Source organism: Leuresthes tenuis, unplaced genomic scaffold (genome assembly GCF_036924035.1).
Source record: "Leuresthes tenuis unplaced genomic scaffold, fLeuTen1.0.hap1 SCAF_6, whole genome shotgun sequence".
Classification (NCBI taxonomy): Eukaryota; Metazoa; Chordata; class Actinopteri; order Atheriniformes; family Atherinopsidae; genus Leuresthes; species Leuresthes tenuis.
The window spans coordinates 29,707,297-29,726,669 of record NW_027325360.1 but is presented as its reverse complement, the minus strand read 5'-3'; the positions used below and the strand labels follow the sequence as shown (position 1 = coordinate 29,726,669).

The 19,373-nt window shown below is 42.0% G+C and overlaps 2 non-coding genes across 2 annotated transcripts; both read right to left on the bottom strand.

Moving 5' to 3' along the window:
- Positions 1-1,538: 1,538 nt before the first annotated feature.
- Positions 1,539-1,722, bottom strand: LOC140310478 (U2 spliceosomal RNA). Its single transcript, XR_011916545.1, has one exon. It is a non-coding gene; the product is annotated as a U2 spliceosomal RNA (small nuclear RNA).
- Positions 1,723-2,030: 308 nt separating this feature from the next.
- On the bottom strand, positions 2,031-2,144 carry LOC140310545 (U5 spliceosomal RNA). The gene has a single exon (XR_011916604.1). It is a non-coding gene; the product is annotated as a U5 spliceosomal RNA (small nuclear RNA).
- Between the last annotated feature and the right edge of the window lie 17,229 nt (positions 2,145-19,373).

Sequence of the window (19,373 nt, the reverse complement as noted above, 5' to 3'; positions counted from 1 at the left end):
TTAACCCCTGTTTTCTTTTCAGACCACCTTATGCTCTCCTGCACCCTTTCACCCCCTTCTGGTGTGACGGTAGGAAGTGGTCTGTGGAAACTCAACTGTTCCCTGTTGGAGGATGAAATCATAGTCAGTCAGTACAGGGAATGTTATAAAGAGTGGCAGACCCTTCAAGACCTCTACGAAACACATGCACAATGGTGGGAAATGGTGAAGGAAACGACCCAGACTTTTTTTAAACAGCAAGGTAAACGTAAAAAAAGGAAAGAGAATAGATGTATGATGGGACTACATAAACGCTTACAGCGCTACTTTAAACTAAATCAGTGTGGCATAGACTTTAAAGAAGAAATCAAAGATGTCAAAAAGGAAATGTCAGTTTCAGCAGAAATAAAGAGTAAAGGAATTTTTGTAAGAAGCAGGGAGCAGGAAATTGAGGAAGGTGAAAAATAAAGAAAGTTATAAATAAAAAGGAGTGTATTCAAAATCTAAAAAGAGAAGATGGGTTTTTAACAAAATCCACACAAGAGATGATTGAAACTGTACATACCTTTTATAGTAACATGTACAAAGAGAAACCAGTGCACTTGGAAACATCGGCAGAAATCTTAAAATTCGTTGACAAAACCGTAAAAGAGAATGCACACTTGACACAGAATTTTACTGCTTTAGAGTTAAAAAAATGCCTAACAGGTTTTAAGAGAAGTCGAGCTCCGGGTTTAGACGGGCTTCCTGCAGAATTCTATCTGACCTATTGGGACCTTTTATCATCAGACATTTTAGATGTTTTTAAAGATTTTGAAAAACTCGACCGACTGCCTGACAGTTTTAGAGTGGGAATAGTGACTCTACTTTATAAAAATAATGATAAGACTGACCTAAAGAATTGGAGGCCCATCACACTTTTAAACTTTGACTGTAAACTTTTTAGCAAGGTTTTAGCGACACGGATGTCCTCTGTTTTAGAGGAGGTAATTCACCCAGACCAAACTTGTGCCATCTCAGGGAGACAACTCACCGACAGCCTCGTACTGATTCGAGACATCATTGATTACGCTAGAGACAGAAACACCCGGCTTGTCATCTTAAATTTAGACTTTGAAAAAGCATTTGATCGGGTCTCGCATCAATATCTCTTTCAGGTGTTGCAGCCATCGAAAAGGGCCCGATTGTTCCTACTTGGTGAGCTTTGCTTGGTTGAGACGCTTGCCCCCCCCCCCCCCCCCCCCCCCCCCCCTGCTCCTCGGCTGACCAAGTAGAAACAATCTATTCGATGGCTGCCTTGTCTTTTACTCTGTGCAAAAGACAAGGCAGCCACAAACACCACGGGAACACCGTATTGAGGCTTTGTTCTGACCACTCATTCGGTGTCGCGTTTCTTTCAAGCAATTCTCCCGGTTAGCCCGCACTCGGCTCGCTCCCAGAGCCGTGTTAAAGTCTACTTCGCATTCACTCTCTTTTCTCAGCAGATTAAAAGAAAGTTTCATCTTGGGCTCCCTGAAACTTCCATCCTGCACCGCTGTTTGCTTTTTCACAAGAGCAGAGGAGAGCGCACCGTTCCCAGCGGCACTGCAGTACCGGGTCGAGGCTTGGAGTGAACGGAGCAAGCTTCTTTTTCAACTCCTATTCTTAAAAATCCATTTAATATGTTGTCCTCGTATAGAGGACATATTAAACTGATAAGAACAGATACTACACTTGACCTTAGCCAAAAGGCCGAGAAGCGATAACTGTCCACTGTTTCAGGTCCGAGGGCCCTTGCTGGCACAATGCGCACTTGTAGCAATGTTCTTTTTATGGCCATAGGTGGCCAGAGTGTCACGTTGCACCTCCGCCCACCCGCTGCACTGAGCACTCTTCAGCCCTTTTAAATGGTATAACTTTGCACTCCCGCATGCTCCAGCAAGCACCATTCAAGCAACAACTTTGCACTCCAGCTTCGAACATCGGCACAGTCGCAACAAGTAAGGCGACTCTACTCAGAGAAGTCACTCTGCAAAGTAGCAAGATTTCTTTTGCACAGACAGAAAGGGCTTCACCCGCAAAGGTAAAGCCTGCCAATAATAGAAACAACTCATTAGTGCTGCTCTCCACGGAAGTCTTTAGTAAAAGGCGAAAGACTTGTATGTTATGAAGAGAAACCAGAGTACGATTATCCGTCACTGCGGGAGCAGGGCATCAGGCTAGTTGGTATAGCCACCTTCCCCATGGTGAGCTTTGCTTGGTTGAGACGCTTGCCCCCCCCCCTTGGTGTCTTTTACTCTATGCAAAAGACAAGGCAGCAACAAAAACACCACGAGAATCCCGTATTGAGGCTTTGTTCTGACCGCTCATTCGGTGTCGCGTTTCTTTCAAGCAATTCTCCCGGTTAGCCCACACTCGGCTCGCTCCCATAGCCGTGTTAAAGTCTACTTCGCATTCACTCTCTTTTCTCAGCAGACTCTTGGGATTTTATCTATAAAATGAATTCCTTCACTCAAACTATGTGAAAACTGCTTTGTCCTTAATATTTACCATGTCTAGAAAGATTTAAACAAAAAAAACAACGTTGTACTTTGCAGTAAAAGAAAGAGCAAATCTAAAGTTTCAGGAATCCGAGAATAAGCTTACTTTCATGAGTTCTTCACGATTTCGGATTTTGCTATAAAATGAATTCCTTCACTCAAACTAAATTAAAACTGCTAAACCGCTAATCTGTTATATGTAAGGCAGATGTCAAATTCACCGAAATAGGATCAAAGGGTATTCGGCCAATCGAGTTGTAGCAGCTTCGGTAAAAGAGTATAAGTTGAAGAGTTTGTGAATAAAGGTGTGCGCACACATAGTGTGCTGTACGAAAATAGGCAGGGAGCAATGCCGGCTGGGGTATATGTTCTTGTATGTTGTCTGCCTGTTTGATTTGAATGTGTTGTGTAAGTGTCCTGTTGAATGTTACATGTTTGGGCTTTGACACGCTTCACTGTGGTTGTTAACTGTGTGGTGTGTCCTGAAATGTTATATGTTTGGGCTGTGTGACATGCTTAATGCTTGTCAGTAGCTACCCACTTATTCATATATAGCAACTGACAACATAAGAAGTCTGGACATACTTTGATAGTAGTTGTAGAAGTATCCTTATTGATAATAGATCACTAATTCATAGTGATAGAACAGTAGATGAACAGGTGCTTGCACATGTCTCACGAAAATAAAATGGGTGTATGATTGCTGACGGCAGAGCAATACTGCCAAACTTATGAGTTCTTGTGGCAAACTTGATTCAGTGTCTTGACGTGTATACGCTGTTTTGCTGACTTGATTGTCACAAGAAACAAAGTGTGTTTGATAAGATCCGACCATTTTATTACGGGAGGATCAGTATGTATGGATTCTGATGTGACTGATAAACCCATTCGTATCTTAAGCATAATCTAATACGTGAGACAACGCCCTGGCACACGATAAAAAAAAAAAAGAGAGAGAGCGGTTTTGTGTCCCCACAGTCCATAATGTAGAAAAGAGAGAAAAAAGCCTTTCTGATTTGGTGTGTGTGCTCATAGTGCAGAGTGTAGAGAAAAGAAAGCCGTTTTGGTGTCACGGGTGTTGTGACTTACACACACACATTTCTAAATTGAGAAAGGAAATTATTTTAGAGGAAGCACTAGAGTTTAGATCCCACATTTATTGATAGGCATTCATTTATTTCTTCACTTCTGATGAAGTTTCAACAATAAACAACAAACTTTGTATTATGAGAAAGAACCAGACTCATTCTTCAGGAATCCGAAAATAAGCTCTATTTTATGAGTTATGCACGAATTCGGATTCTCCTATAAAACGAATTCATTAACTCAAACCAAGTTAAGACTGCTTTGTCCTTCATATTTATTCATGTCTAATCAAGTTTCAACGATAAACAACGTTGTACTTTGTAGAATGAGAAAGAACTTCTTCAGCAATAAGCATCTCTCGACATATGACGAAATACAGATTTTGCTATAAAATTAATTCCTTCTATCAGCCTGACTTAAAACTGTTTGTCCTCCTTATTTATCCACTTCAAATCAAGTTTCAACAATTAAAAAAAATTTGTAGTTTGAGAAAGAACAACTTAATCTTCAGCAATCAGTATAAAAAGAGGTGCAAATGCCAACCATACATACCTAAAAGGTGGAGCGGAAGTATTCAGCTGCAAGTAGGAGTGAATGTTCGACCATAATTTGTAAAAAGCGGGTAAGAAAAGGTTCGAATGCCCGACTATATATTAACAAAAGCGGGAGGAGAGGTCTTCGGATGAGAGTGGGTGAGAATTTCCAACCATAATCTATAAAATACGGTGAAAAAAAATATGTGAATGCCTCATAGAACACTAAAAGCGGAAGCGTTTGGCTGCAAGAAGGTGTGAATGTCCGACTATATTTGGTGAAAAGCAGGTGAAGCAAGGTCTGAATGCCCAACCTTACATCATCAAAAGCGAGATCAGAGGTGTTCTGCTGCAAGAAGGCCATAGTTTGCCAAAAGCGGGTAAGGTGCGAATGACCGACTAAATATCAACAAAAGTGGGGGCGGAGGTCTTCGGATGGAAGTGGGTGTGAATATCCCACCATACAAGTATGGTGGAGAGGAAGCTGTGAATGGCCGACCATAGTAAAAGGCGGGTGAGAGAAGGTGCGAATGTCAAACCATACATAATCAAAACAGGGAGCGGAGGTGTTCTGCTGTAAGAAGGTGTGAATGTCCAACCATAGTTGGTAAAAAGCGGGTAAGAAAAGGTTAAAATACCCGACTGTACACAATCAATAGCGGGAGCGGAGTTGTTCGGCTACTAAAAGGTGTGAAAGTCCGACCATGGTTTGTAAAAAGCGGGTAAGAAAAGGTGCGAATGCCCGACAATGTATGATCAAAAGAGGGAGTGGAGGTTTTCGGCTGCAAGAAGGTCTGAATGTCCAACCATAATTTGTAAAAACCGGGGAAGAAAAGGCTCGAAAGCCCGACTATACACCATCAAAAGTGGGAGCGGAGGTGTTCAGCTGCAAGACGGTCTGAATGTCCATCAATAATTGCTAGAAAACATGAAAGAAAATTTTCGAATATCAAACTGCACGAATGCCTAACCATACATCATCAAAAGAGGGAGCGGAGGTGTTCCGCTGTAAGAAGGTGTGAATGTCTGACCATAGATGGTAAAAAGCAGGTTAAATTACCCGACTGTACACAATCAAAAGAGGGAGCGGAGTTGTTCAGCTAAGAGAAGGTGTGAAAGTCCGACCTTGGTTTGTAAAAAGCGGGTAAGAAAAGGTTCGTATGCCCGAATATACACCATCAAGAGCGGAAGCGGAGGTGTTCGGCTGCAAGATATTGTGAACGTCCGACCAAAGTTTGTAAAAAGCAGTTAAGAAAAGGTTCGAATATCTAACCAAACATAATCAAAAGCGGGAGCAGAGCTGTTCGACTGGAAGTAGGTGTGAATGTCAGATCATAATTTGCAAAAAGCTGATGAGAAAGGGTGAGAATGCCCAACTATACACCATCAAATGCGGTAGCGGAGTTGTTCGGCTGTGAGTAGGTGTGAATCTCCAACCATAATTGCTGAAAAATGTGTTAGAAAAGGTAAAAATGCCGGTCCATACATAATCAAAATCGGGAGAGGTGGTGTTCAGCTGCAAGAAGGTCTAAATGTCCATCAATAATTGCTAGAAAACATGAAAGAAAATTTTCGAAAATCAAACCACACATGATCATAAGTGGGAGAGGAGGTGTTCAGCTGCAAGAAGGTGTGAATGTCCACCCATAATACCTGAAAAATGGGTAAAAAAAAGGTGCGAATGCCCAACCATACATCATCAAAAGCAGGAGTGCATGTGTTCGGCTACAAGAAGGTGTGAACGTCCAACCAAAGTTTGTAAAAAGCAGTTAAGAAAAGGTTCGAATATCCAACCATACATAATCAAAAGCGGGAGCAGAGCTGTTCGACTGCAAGTAGGTGTGGATGTCAGATCATAATTTGCAAAAAGCTGATGAGAAAGGGTGAGAATGCCCGACTATACACCATCAAATGCGGTAGCGGAGTTGTTCGGCTGTGAGTAGGTGTGAATCTCCAACCATAATTGCTGAAAAATGTGTTAGAAAAGGTAAAAATGCCGGTCCATACATAATCAAAATCGGGAGAGGTGGTGTTCAGCTGCAAGGTCTAAATGTCCATCAATAATTGCTAGAAAACATGAAAGAAAATTTTCGAAAATCAAACCACACATGATCATAAGTGGGAGAGGAGGTGTTCAGCTGCAAGAAGGTGTGAATGTCCACCCATAATACCTGGAAAATGGGTAAAAAAAAGGTGCCAATGCCCAACCATACATCATCAAAAGCAGGAGTGCATGTGTTCGGCTACAAGAAGGTGTGAACGTCCAACCAAAGTTTGAAAAAAGCAGTTAAGAAAAGGTAAGAATGCCGGTCCATACATCATCAAAAGCGAGAGAGGTTGTGTTCGGCTGCAAGTAGGTGTGAATGTCCAGCCATAATTACTCACAAACGGGTAAGAAAAGGTAGTATTGCCAGACCATATATGATCAAAACAGGGAGCAGAGGTGGTTCAGCTGCAAGAAGGTTTGAATGTCCGACTAAAGTTCAAATATATTAACAAAAGCGGGAGGAGAGGTCTTCGGATGAGAGTGGTTGAGAGAGCTGTGAATGGCCGACCATAGTAAAAGGCGAGTGAGAGAAGGTGCGAATGTCAAACCTTACATAATCAAAACAGGGAGCGGAGGTGTTCTGCTGTAAGAAGGTGTGAATGTCCAACCATAGTTGGTAAAAAGCGGATAAGAAAAGGTTAAAATACCCGACTGTACACAATCAATAGCGGGAGCGGATTAGTTCGGCTACTAAAAGGTGTGAAAGTCCGACCATGGTTTGTAAAAAGCGGGTAAGAAAAGGTGCGAATGTCCGACAATGTATGATCAAAAGAGGGAGTGGAGGTTTTCGGCTGCAAGAAGGTCTGAATGTCCAACCATAATTTGTAAAAACCGGGGAGGAAAAGGCTCGAAAGCCCGACTATACACCATCAAAAGTGGGAGCGGAGGTGTTCAGCTGCAAGACGGTCTGAATGTCCATCAATAATTGCTAGAAAACATGAAAGAAAATTTTCGAATATCAAACTGCACATGATCATAAGCGGGAGAGGAGGTGTTCAGCTGCAAGAAGGTGTGAATGTCTACCCATAATTACTGAAAAATGGGTAAGAAAAGGTGCGAATGCCTAACCATACATCATCAAAAGAGGGAGCGGAGGTGTTCCGCTGTAAGACGGTGTGAATGTCCGACCATAGATGGTAAAAAGTGGGTAAGAAAAGGTTAAATTACCCGACTGTACACAATCAAAAGAGGGAGCGGAGTTGTTCAGCTAAGAGAAGGTGTGAAAGTCCGACCTTGGTTTGTAAAAAGCGGGTAAGAAAAGGTGCGAATGTCCGACAATGTATGATCAAAAGAGAGAGCGGAGGTTTTCGGATATAAGAAGGTTTGAATGTCCCACCATAGTTTGTAAAAAGCAGTTAAGAAAAGGTTCGAATATCCAACCATACATAATCAAAAGCGGGAGCAGAGCTGTTCGACTGGAAGTAGGTGTGAATGTCAGATCATAATTTGCAAAAAGCTGATGAGAAAGGGTGAGAATGCCCGACTATACACCATCAAATGCGGTAGCGGAGTTATTTGGCTGTGAGTAGGTGTGAATCTCCAACCATAATTGCTGAAAAATGTGTTAGAAAAGGTAAAAATGCCGGTCCATACATCATCAAAATCGGGAGAGGTGGTGTTCAGCTGCAAGAAGGTCTAAATGTCCATCAATAATTGCTAGAAAACATGAAAGAAAATTTTCGAAAATCAAACCACACATGATCATAAGTGGGAGAGGAGGTGTTCAGCTGCAAGAAGGTGTGAATGTCCACCCATAATACCTGAAAAATGGGTAAAAAAAAGGTGTGAATGCCCAACCATACATCATCAAAAGCAGGAGTGCATGTGTTCGGCTACAAGAAGGTGTGAACGTCCAACCAAAGTTTGAAAAAAGCAGTTAAGAAAAGGTTCGAATATCCAACCAAACATAATCAAAAGCTGGAGCAGAGCTTTTCGACTGCAAGTAGGTGTGAATGTCAGATCATAATTTGCAAAAAGCTGATGAGAAAGGGTGAGAATGCCCAACTATACACCATCAAATGCGGGAGCGGAGTTGTTCGGCTGTGAGTAGGTGTGAATCTCCGACCATAATTGCTGAAAAATGTGTTAGAAAAGGTAAGAATGCCAGTCCATACATCATCATTGAGCGAGAGAGGTTGTGTTCGGCTGCAAGTAGGTGTGACTGTTCGACTAAAGTTTGTAAAAAGTGGGTAAGACAAGGTGCGAATGCCTGACAATGTATGATCAAAAGCGGGAGCGGAGGTGTTCAGCTGCAAGAAGGTCTACATGTCCATCAATAATTGCTAGAAAACATGAAAGAAACTTTTCGAAAATCAAACCACACATGATCATAAGTGGGATAGGAGGTGTTCAGCTGCAAGGTGTGAATGTCCACCCATAATTCCTGAAAAATGGGCAAAAAAAAGGTGTGAATGCCCAACCATACATCATCAAAAGCAGGAGTGGAAGTGTTCGGCTACAAGAAGGTGTGAACGTCCAACCAAAATATGTAAAAAGCAGTTAAGAAAAGGTTCGAATATCCAACCATACATAATCAAAAGCGGGAGCAGAGCTTTTCGACTGCAAGTAGGTGTGAATGTCAGATCATAATTTGCAAAAAGCTGATGAGAAAGGGTGAGAATGCCCGACTATACATCATCAAATGCGGGAGCGGAGTTGTTCGGCTGTGAGTAGGTGTGAATCTCCGACCATAATTGCTGAAAAATGTGTTAGAAAAGGTAAAAATGCCGGTCCATACATCATCAAAAGTGAGAGAGGTTGTGTTCGGCTGCAAGTAGGTGTGAATGTCCAGCCATAATTACTCACAAACGGGTAAGAAAAGGTAGTATTGCCAGACCATATATGATCAAAACAGGGAGCGGAGGTGGTTCAGCTGCAAGAAGGTTTGAATGTCCGACTAAAGTTCAAATATATTAACGAAAGCGGGAGGAGAGGTCTTCGGATGAGAGTGGTTGAAAATTTCCAACCATAATGTATAAAATGCGGTGAAAAAAAGGTGTGATAGAACACTAAAAGGTGGAGCGGAAGTGTTCGGCTGCAAGAAGGTGTGAATGTCCGACTATATTTGGTGAAAAGCAGGTGAAGCAAGGTCTGAATGCCCAACCTTACATCATCAAAAGCGAGATCAGAGGTGTTTGGCTGCAAGAAGGCCATAGTTTGCCAAAAGCGGGTAAGGTGCGAATGTCATACTAAATATCAACAAAATTTGGGGCAGAGGTCTTCGGATGCAAGTGGGTGTGAATATCCAACCATACAAGTATGGTGGAGAGGAAGCTGTGAATAGCCGACCATAGTTTGGAAAAAGCGGGTAAGAAAAGGTTTGAATACCCGAACATACACCATCAAAAGAGGGAGCGGAGGTGTTCCGCTGTACGAAGGTGTGAATGTCCGACCATAGTTGGTAAGAAGCGGGTAAGAAAAGGTTAAAATACCCGACTGTACACAATCAATAGCGGGAGCGGATGTGTTCGGCTACAAGAAGGTGTGAAAGTCCGACCATGGTTTGTAAAAAGCGGGTAAGAAAAGGTGCGAATGTCCGACAATGTATGATCAAAAGAGAGAGCGGAGGTTTTCGGATATAAGAAGGTTTGAATGTCCCACCATAGTTTGTAAAAAGCGGGTAAGAAAAGGTTCGAATGCCCGACTATACACCATCAAAAGCGGGAGCAGAGGTGTTCCGCTGTAAGACGGTGTGAATGTCCGACCATAGTTGGTAAAAAGCGGGTAAGAAAAGGTTAAAATACCCGACTGTACACAATCAATAGCGGGAGCGGAGTTGTTCGGCTACAAGAAGGTGTGAAAGTCCGACCATGGTTTGTAAAAACCGGGAAGAAAAGGCTCGAAAGCCCGACTATACACCATCAAAAAGAAGGTTTGAATGTCCATCAATAATTGCTTTAAAACAAGAAAGTAAATTTTCGAACATCAAACCGTACATGATCATAAGCGGGAGAGGAGGTGTTCCGCTCTAAGACGGTGTGAATGTCCGACAATAGTTGGTAAAAAGCGGGTAAGAAAAGGTTAAAATACCCGACTGTACACAATCAATAGCGGGAGCGGAGTTTTTCGGCTACTAAAAGGTGTGAAAGTCCGATCCTGGTTTGTAAAAAGCGGGTAAGAAAAGGTTCGAATGCCCGAACATACACCATCAAAAGAGGGAGCGGAGGTGTTCGGCTGTAAGACGGTGTGAATGTCCGATCATAGTTGGTAAAAAGCGGGTAAGAAAAGGTTAAAATACCCGACTGTACACAATCAAAAGAGGGAGCGGAGTTGTTCAGCTAAGAGAAGGTGTGAAAGTCCGACCATGGTTTGTAAAAAGCGGGTAAGAAAAGGTTCGTATGCCCGAATATACACTATCAAAACCGGAAGCGTAGGTGTTCGGCTGCAAGAAGGTGTGAACGTCCGACCAAAGTTTGTAAAAAAGCAGTTAAGAAAAGGTGCGAATATCTAACCAAACATAATCAAAAGCGGATGATAAGGTGTTCGACTGCAAGTAGGTGTGAATGTCAGATCATAATTTGCAAAAAGCTGATGAGAAAGGGTGAGAAATCCCGACTATACACCATCAAATGCGGTAGCGGAGTTGTTCGGCTGTGAGTAGGTGTGATTCTCCAACCATAATTGCTGAAAAATGTGTTAGAAAAGGTAAGAATGCCTGTCCATACATCATCAAAAGCGGGAGAGGTGGTGTTCGGCTGCAAGTAGGTGTGAATGTCCATTAATAATTGCTTTAAAACATGAAATAAAATTTTCGAATATCAAACCATACATGATCATTAGCAGGAGAGGAGGTGTTCAGCTGCAAGAAGGTGTGAATTTCCAGCCATAATTACTCACAAACGGGTAAGAAAAGGTACTATTGCCAGACCATATATGATCAAAACAGGGAGCGGAGGTGGTTCAGCTGCAAGAAGGTTTGAATGTCCGACTAAAGTTTGTAAAAAGCGGGTAAGACAAGGTGTGAATGCCCGACAATGTATGATCAAAAGAGGAGCGGAGGTTTTCGGCTGCAAGAAGGTCTGAATGTCCACCCATAATTACTGAAAAATGGGTAAGAAAAGGTGCGAAAGCCCAACCGCACATGATCATAAGTGGATGAGAAGGTGTTCGACTGCAAGTAGGTGTGAATGTAAGATCATAATTTGTAAAAAGCGGGTAAGAAAAGGTAAGAATGCCCAACCATAAATTATCAAAAGCGGCAGCAGAGTTTTGGCTGGTATTTATCAATGTCTAGATAGATTTCAACAAAAAACAACGTTGTACTTTGCAGTAAAAGAAAGTGCAAATCAAAAGTTTTAGGAATCCGAGAATAAGCTTATTTTCATGAGTTCTGCACGATTTCGGATTTTATGTATAAAATGAATTTCTTCACGCAAACTAAGTTAACACTGCTTTGTCCTTCATATGTACCCATTTCTACATATATTTCAAGCATAAACTTCCTCATATTACCCTGAATGAGAAAGAGCCACACTTGTGATTAAGCCATACCTCCCTTTTGAGGAGTTCTGCATGATTTGGGATTTTATCTATAAAATGAATTCCTTCACTCAAACTATGTTAAAACGGCTTTTACCTTCATATTTATCAATGTCTCGATAGATTTAAACAAAAAAACAACGTTGTACTTTGCAATAAAAGACAGAGCAAATCAAAAGTTTTAGGAATCCGAGAATAAGCTTATTTTCATGAGTTCTGCACGATTTCGGATTTTATGTATAAAATTAATTCATTCACTCAAACCAAGTTAAAACTGCTTTTTCCTTCATATTTATCAATGTCTAGATCGACTTCAACAAAGAACAACATTGTATTTTGCAGTAGAAGAAAGAGCAAAACTGAAGGATCAGGAATCCGAGAATAAGCTTCTTTTCATACGTTCTGCATGATTTGGGATTTTATGTATAAAATGAATTCCTTCACTCAAACTAAGTTAACACTGCTTTGTCCTTCATATGTACCCATTTCTACATATATTTCAAGCATAAACTTCCTCATACTACCCCGAATGAGAAAGAACCACACTTGTGATTAAGCCATACGCCCCTTTTGAGGAGTTCTGCATGATTTGGGATTTTATCTATAAAATCAATTCCTTCACTCAAACTATGTTAAAACGGCTTTTACCTTCATATTTATCAATGTCTCGATAGATTTAAACAAAAAACAACGTTGTACTTTGCAGTAAAAGAAAGAGCCAATCAAAAGTTTTAGGAATCCGAGAATAAGCTTATTTTCATGAGTTCTGCACGATTTCGGATTTTATGTATAAAATGAATTCATTCACTCAAACCAAGTTAAAACTGCTTTTTCCTTCATATTTATCAATGTCTAGATCGACTTCAACAAAGAACAACATTGTATTTTGCAGTAGAAGAAAGAGCAACACTGAAGGATCAGGAATCCGAGAATAAGCTTATTTTCTTATGGGCAAGTGGGAACTGCTTTGTCCTTCATATTTATCAATGTGTAGATGGATTTCAACTTCTTCTACTGCAAAGTCCAATGTTTTTCTTTGTTGAAGTCGATCTAGACATTGATGAATATGGAAGGACAAAGCAGTTTTAACTTGGTTTGAGCAAAGCAATTCATTTTATAGCAAAATCCGAAATCGTGCAGAACTCATGAAAGCAGGCTTATACTCGGATTCCTGAAACTTAAGATTTGCTCTTTCTTTTACTGCAAAGTACAACGTTGTTTTTTTGTTTAAATATGTCTAGACATGGTAAATATGAAGGACAAATCAGTTTTAACATAGTTTGAGTGAAGTAATGCATTTTATAAGCAAAATCCCAAATCATGCGGAACTCACGAAATGCTTTTTCTCGCTTTTCACTGCTTTTTACAAACTTTGGTTGGACGTTCACACCTTCTTGCATCCGAACACCTCCGCTCCCTGTTTTGATCATATATGGTCTGGCAATACTACCTTTTCTTACCCGTTTGTGAGTAATTATGGCTGGACATTCACACCTACTTGCAGCCGAACACAACCTCTCTCGCTTTTGATGATGTATGGACCGGCATTTTTACCTTTTCTAACACATTTTTCAGCAATTATGGTCGGAGATTCACACCTACTCACAGCCGAACAACTCCGCTCCCGCATTTAATGATGTATAGTCGGGCATTCTCACCCTTTCTCATCAGCTTTTTGCAAATTATGATCTGACATTCACACCTACTTGCAGTCGAACAGCTCTGCTCCCGCTTTTGATTATGTTTGGTTGGATATTCGAACCTTTTCTTAACTTCTTTTTACATATTTTTGTTGGACGTTCACACCTTCTTGCATCCGAACACCTCAGCTTCCGCTTTTGATGATGTATATTCGGGCATTCGAACCTTTTATTACCCGCTTTTTACAAACCATTGTCGGACTTTCACACCTTCTTGCAGCTGAACACCTCCTGTCCCGCTTTTGATGATGTATGGTCCAGTATTCTTACCTTTTCTAACACATTTTTCAGCAATTATGGTCGGACATTCACACCTACTCACAGCTGGACACCTCCGCTCCCGCTTTTGATCATACAATGTCGGGACATCGCTCCTTGTCTTAACAGCTTTTTACAAACTTTAGTCGAACATTCACACCTTCTTGCAGCTGAACACCTCCGCTCCCGCTTTTGATGATGTATAGTCGGGCTTTCGAGCCTTTTCTTACCCGGTTTTTACAAATTATGGTTGGACATTCAGACCTTGCAGCCGAACACCTCCGCTCTCTCTTTTGATCATACATTGTCGGGCATTCGCACCTTGTCTTACCCGCTTTTTACAAACTATAGTCAGACATTCACACCTTGCAGCTGAACCTCCGCTCCCTGTTTTGATCATGTATGGTCTGGCAATACTACCTTTTCTTCCCCCGTTTGTGAGTAATTATGGCTGGACATTCACACCTACTTGCAGTGGAACAGCTCTGCTCCCGCTTTTGATTATGTTTGGTTGGATATTCGAACCTTTTCTTAATTGCTTTTTACAAACCATGGTCGGACTTTCAGACCATGTAGCCGAACAACTCCGCTCCCGCTATTGATTTTGTACAGTCGGGTATTTTAACCTTTTCTTACCCGCTTTTTACCAACTATGGTCGGACATTCACACCGTCTTACAGCGGAACACCTCCGCTCCCGCTTTTTATGGTGTATAGTCGGGCATTCGAACCTTTTCTTACCCGCTATTTACAAACTATGGTAGGACATTCAAACTTTCGTGTATCCGAAAACCTCCGCTCTCTCTTTTGATCATACATTGTCGGACATTCGCACCTTTTCTTACCCGCTTTTTACAAACCATGGTCGGACTGTCACACCTTCTTGTAGCCGAACACATCCGCTCCCGCTATTGATTGTGTACAGTCGGGTATATTAACCTTTTCTTACCCGCTTTTTACCAAGTATGGTTGGACATTCACACCTTCGTACAGCGGAACACCTCCGCTCCCTCTTTTGATGGTGTATGTTCGGGCATTCCAACCTTTTCTTACCCGCTTTTTCCAAACTATGGTCGGCTATTCACAGCTTCCTCTCCACCATACTTGTATGGTGGGATATTCACACCCACTTGCATCCGAAGACCTCCGCCCCAAATTTTGTTGATATTTAGTCGGACATTCGCACCTTACCCGCTTTTGGCAAACTATGGCCTTCTTGCAGCCAAACAACTCTGATCTTGCTTTTGATGATGTAAGGTTGGGCATTCAGACCTTGCTTCACCTGCTTTTCACCAAATATAGTCGGACATTCACACCTTCTTGCAGCCGAACACTTCCGCTCCACCTTTTAGTGTTCTATCACACCTTTTTTTCACCGCATTTTATACATTATGGTTGGAAATTTTCAACCACTCTCATCCGAAGACCTCTCCTGCCACTCTTGTTAATATATTTGAACTTTAGTTTGACATTCAAACCTTCTTGCAGCCGAACCACCTCCGCTCCCTGTTTTGATCATATATGGTCTGGCTACTACCTTTTCTTACCCGTTTGTGAGTAATTATGGCTGGACATTCACACCTACTTGCAGCCGAACACAACCTCTCTCGCCTTTGATGATGTATGGACCGGCATTTTTACCTTTTCTAACACATTTTTCAGCAATTATGGTCGGAGATTCACACCTACTCACAGCCGAACAACTCCGCTCCCGCATTTGATGATATATAGTCGGGCATTCTCACCCTTTCTCATCAGCTTTTTGCAAATTATGATCTGACATTCACACCTACTTGCAGTCGAACAGCTCTGCTCCCGCTTTTGATTATGTTTGGTTGGATATTCGAACCTTTTCTTAACTTCTTTTTACATATTTTGGTTGGACGTTCACACCTTCTTGTAGCCGAACACTTCAGCTCCTGCTTTTGATGATGTATGGTTGGGCATTCACACCTTTTTTTTGCCCATTTTTCAGGAATTATGGGTGGACATTCACACCTTGCAGGTGAACACCTCCTATCCCACTTATGCTCATGTGCGGTTTGATTTTCGAAAAGTTTCTTTCATATTTTCTAGCAATTATTGATGGACATGTAGACCTTCTTGCAGCTGAACACCTCCGCTCCCGCTTTTGATCATACATTGTCAGGCATTCGCACCTTGTCTTACCCACTTTTTACAAACTTTAGTCGAACAGTCACACCTTTTTGCAGCCGAACACCACCTCTCCCGCTTTTGATGATGTATGGTCCAGCATTCTTACCTTTTCTAACACATTCTTCAGCAATTATGGTCGGACATTCACACCTACTCAGAGCCGAACACCTCCGCTCCCGCATTTGATGGTGTATAGTCGGGCATTCTCACCCTATCTCATCAGCTTTTTACAAATTATGATCTGACATTCACACCTGCTTTTGATAATGTATTGGTAGGCATTCGCACCTTTTTTTTTACCCATTTTTCATGAATTATGGGTGGACATTCACACCTTCTTGCAGCCGAACACCTCCTCTCCCGCTTATGATCATGTGCGGTTTGATATTCGAAAATTTACTTTCTTGTTTTAAAGCAATTATTGATGGACATTCAAACCTTCTTTTTGATGGTGTATAGTCGGGCTTTCGAGCCTTTTCTTTCCGGTTTTTACAAACCATGGTCGGACTTTCACACCTTCTTGTAGCCGAACAACTCCGCTCCCGCTATTGATTGTGTACAGTCAGGTATTTTAACCTTTTCTTACCCGCTTTTTACCAACTATGGTCGGACATTCACACCGTCTTACAGCGGAACACCTCTGCTCCCGCTTTTGATGGTGTATAGTCGGGCATTCGAACCTTTTCTTACCCGCTTTTTACAAACTATGGTGGGACATTCAAACCTTCTTGTATCCGAAAACCTCCGCTCTCTCTTTTGATCATACATTGTCGGACATTCGCACCTTTTCTTACCCGCTTTTTACAAACCATGGTCGGACTGTCACATCTTCTTGTAGCCGAACACATCCGCTCCCGCTATTGATTGTGTACAGTCGGGTATTTTAACCTTTTCTTACCCGCTTTTTACCAAGTATGGTCGGACATTCACACCTTCGTACAGCGGAACACCTCCGCTCCCTCTTTTGATGGTGTATGTTCGGGCATTCAAACCTTTTCTTACCCGCTTTTTCCAAACTATGGTCGGCTATTCACAGCTTCCTCTCCACCATACTTGTATGGTGGGATATTCACACCCAATTGCATCCGAAAACCTCCGCCCCAAATTTTGTTGATATTTAGTCGGACATTCGCACCTTACCCGCTTTTGGCAAACTATGGTCTTCTTCCACCTTTTAGTGTTCTATCACACCTTTTTTTTCACCGCATTTTATACATTATGGTTGGAAATTTTCAACCACTTTCATCCGAAGACCTCTCCTCCCGCTTTTGTTAATATATTTGAACTTTAGTTTGACATTCAAACCTTCTTGCAGCTGAACCACCTCCGCTCCCTGTTTTGATCATATATGGTCTGGCAATACTACCTTTTCTTACCCGTTTGTGAGTAATTATGGCTGGACATTCACACCTACTTGCAGCCGAACACAACCTCTCTCGCTTTTGATGATGTATGGACCGGCATTTTTACCTTTTCTAACAAATTTTTCAGCAATTATGGTCGGAGATTCACACCTACTCACAGCCGAACAACTCCGCTCCCGCATTTAATGATGTATAGTCGGGCATTCTCACCCTTTCTCATCAGCTTTTTGCAAATTATGATCTGACATTCACACCTACTTGCAGTCGAACAGCTCTGCTCCCGCTTTTGATTATGTTTGGTTGGATATTCGAACCTTTTCTTAACTTCTTTTTACATATTTTTGTTGGACGTTCACACCTTCTTGCATCCGAACACCTCCGCTTCCGCTTTTGATGATGTATATTCGGGCATTCGAACCTTTTATTACCCGCTTTTTACAAACCATTGTCGGACTTTCACACCTTCTTGCAGCTGAACACCACCTGTCCCGCTTTTGATGATGTATGGTCCAGTATTCTTACCTTTTCTAACACATTTTTCAGCAATTATGGTCGGACATTCACACCTACTCACAGCTGGACACCTCCGCTCCCGCTTTTGATCATACAATGTCGGGACATCGCTCCTTGTCTTAACAGCTTTTTACAAACTTTAGTCGAACATTCACACCTTCTTGCAGCTGAACACCTCCGCTCCCGCTTTTGATGATGTATAGTCGGGCTTTCGAGCCTTTTCTTACCCGGTTTTTACAAATTATGGTTGGACATTCAAACCTTGCAGCCGAACACCTCCGCTCTCTCTTTTGATCATACATTGTCAGGCATTCGCACCTTGTCTTACCCGCTTTTTACAAACTATAGTCAGACATTCACACCTTGCAGCTGAACCTCCGCTCGCTGTTTTGATCATGTATGGTCTGGCAATACTACCTTTTCTTCCCCCGTTTGTGAGTAATTATGGCTGGACATTCACACCTACTTGCAGTGGAACAGCTCTGCTCCCGCTTTTGATTATGTTTGGTTGGATATTCGAACCTTTTCTTAATTGCTTTTTACAAACCATGGTCGGACTTTCAGACCTTGTAGCCGAACAACTCCACTCCCGCTATTGATTTTGTACAGTCGGGTATTTTAACCTTTTCTTACCCGCTTTTTACCAACTATGGTCGGACATTCACACTGTCTTACAGCGGAACACCTCCGCTCCCGCTTTTTATGGTGTATAGTCGGGCATTCGAACCTTTTCTTACCCGCTATTTACAAACTATGGTAGGACATTCAAACTTTCGTGTATCCGAAAACCTCCGCTCTCTCTTTTGATCATACATTGTCGGACATTCGCACCTTTTCTTACCCGCTTTTTACAAACCATGGTCGGACTGTCACACCATCTTGTAGTCCTCTCTTTTGATTGTGTACAGTCGGGTAATTTAACCTTTTCTTACCCGCTTTTTACCATCTATGGTCGGACATTCACACCGTCTTACAGCGGAACACCTCCGCTCCCTCTTTTGATGATGTATGGTTAGGCATTCGCACCTTTTCTTACCCATTTTTCAGTAATTATGGGTAGACATTCACACCTTCTTGCAGCTGAACACCTCCTCTCCCGCTTATGATCATGTGCAGTTTGATATTCAAAAATTTTCTTTCATGTTTTCTAGCAATTATTGATGGACATTCAGACCGTCTTGCAGCTGAACACCTCCGCTCCCACTTTTGATGGTGTATAGTCGGGCTTTCGAGCCTTTTCCTCCCCGGTTTTTACAAATTATGGTTGGACATTCAGACCTTCTTGCAGCCGAAAACCTCCACTCCCTCTTTTGATCATACATTGTCGGGCATTCGCACCTTTTCTTACCCGCTTTTTACAAACCATGGTCGGACTTTCACACCTTTTAGTAGCCGAACTAATCCGCTCCCGCTATTGATTGTGTACAGTCGGGTATTTTAACCTTTTCTTACCCGCTTTTTACCAACTATGGTTGGACATTCACACCTTCTTACAGCAGAACACCTCCGCTCCCTGTTTTGATTATGTAAGGTTTGACATTCGCACCTTCTCTCACTCGCCTTTTACTATGGTCGGCCATTCACAGCTTCCTCTCCACCATACTTGTATGGTGGGATATTCACACCCACCTGCATCCGAAGACCTCCGCCCCCACTTTTGTTGATATTTAGTCGGTCATTCGCACCTTACCCGCTTTTGGCAAACTATGGCCTTCTTGCAGCCAAACACCTCTGATCTCG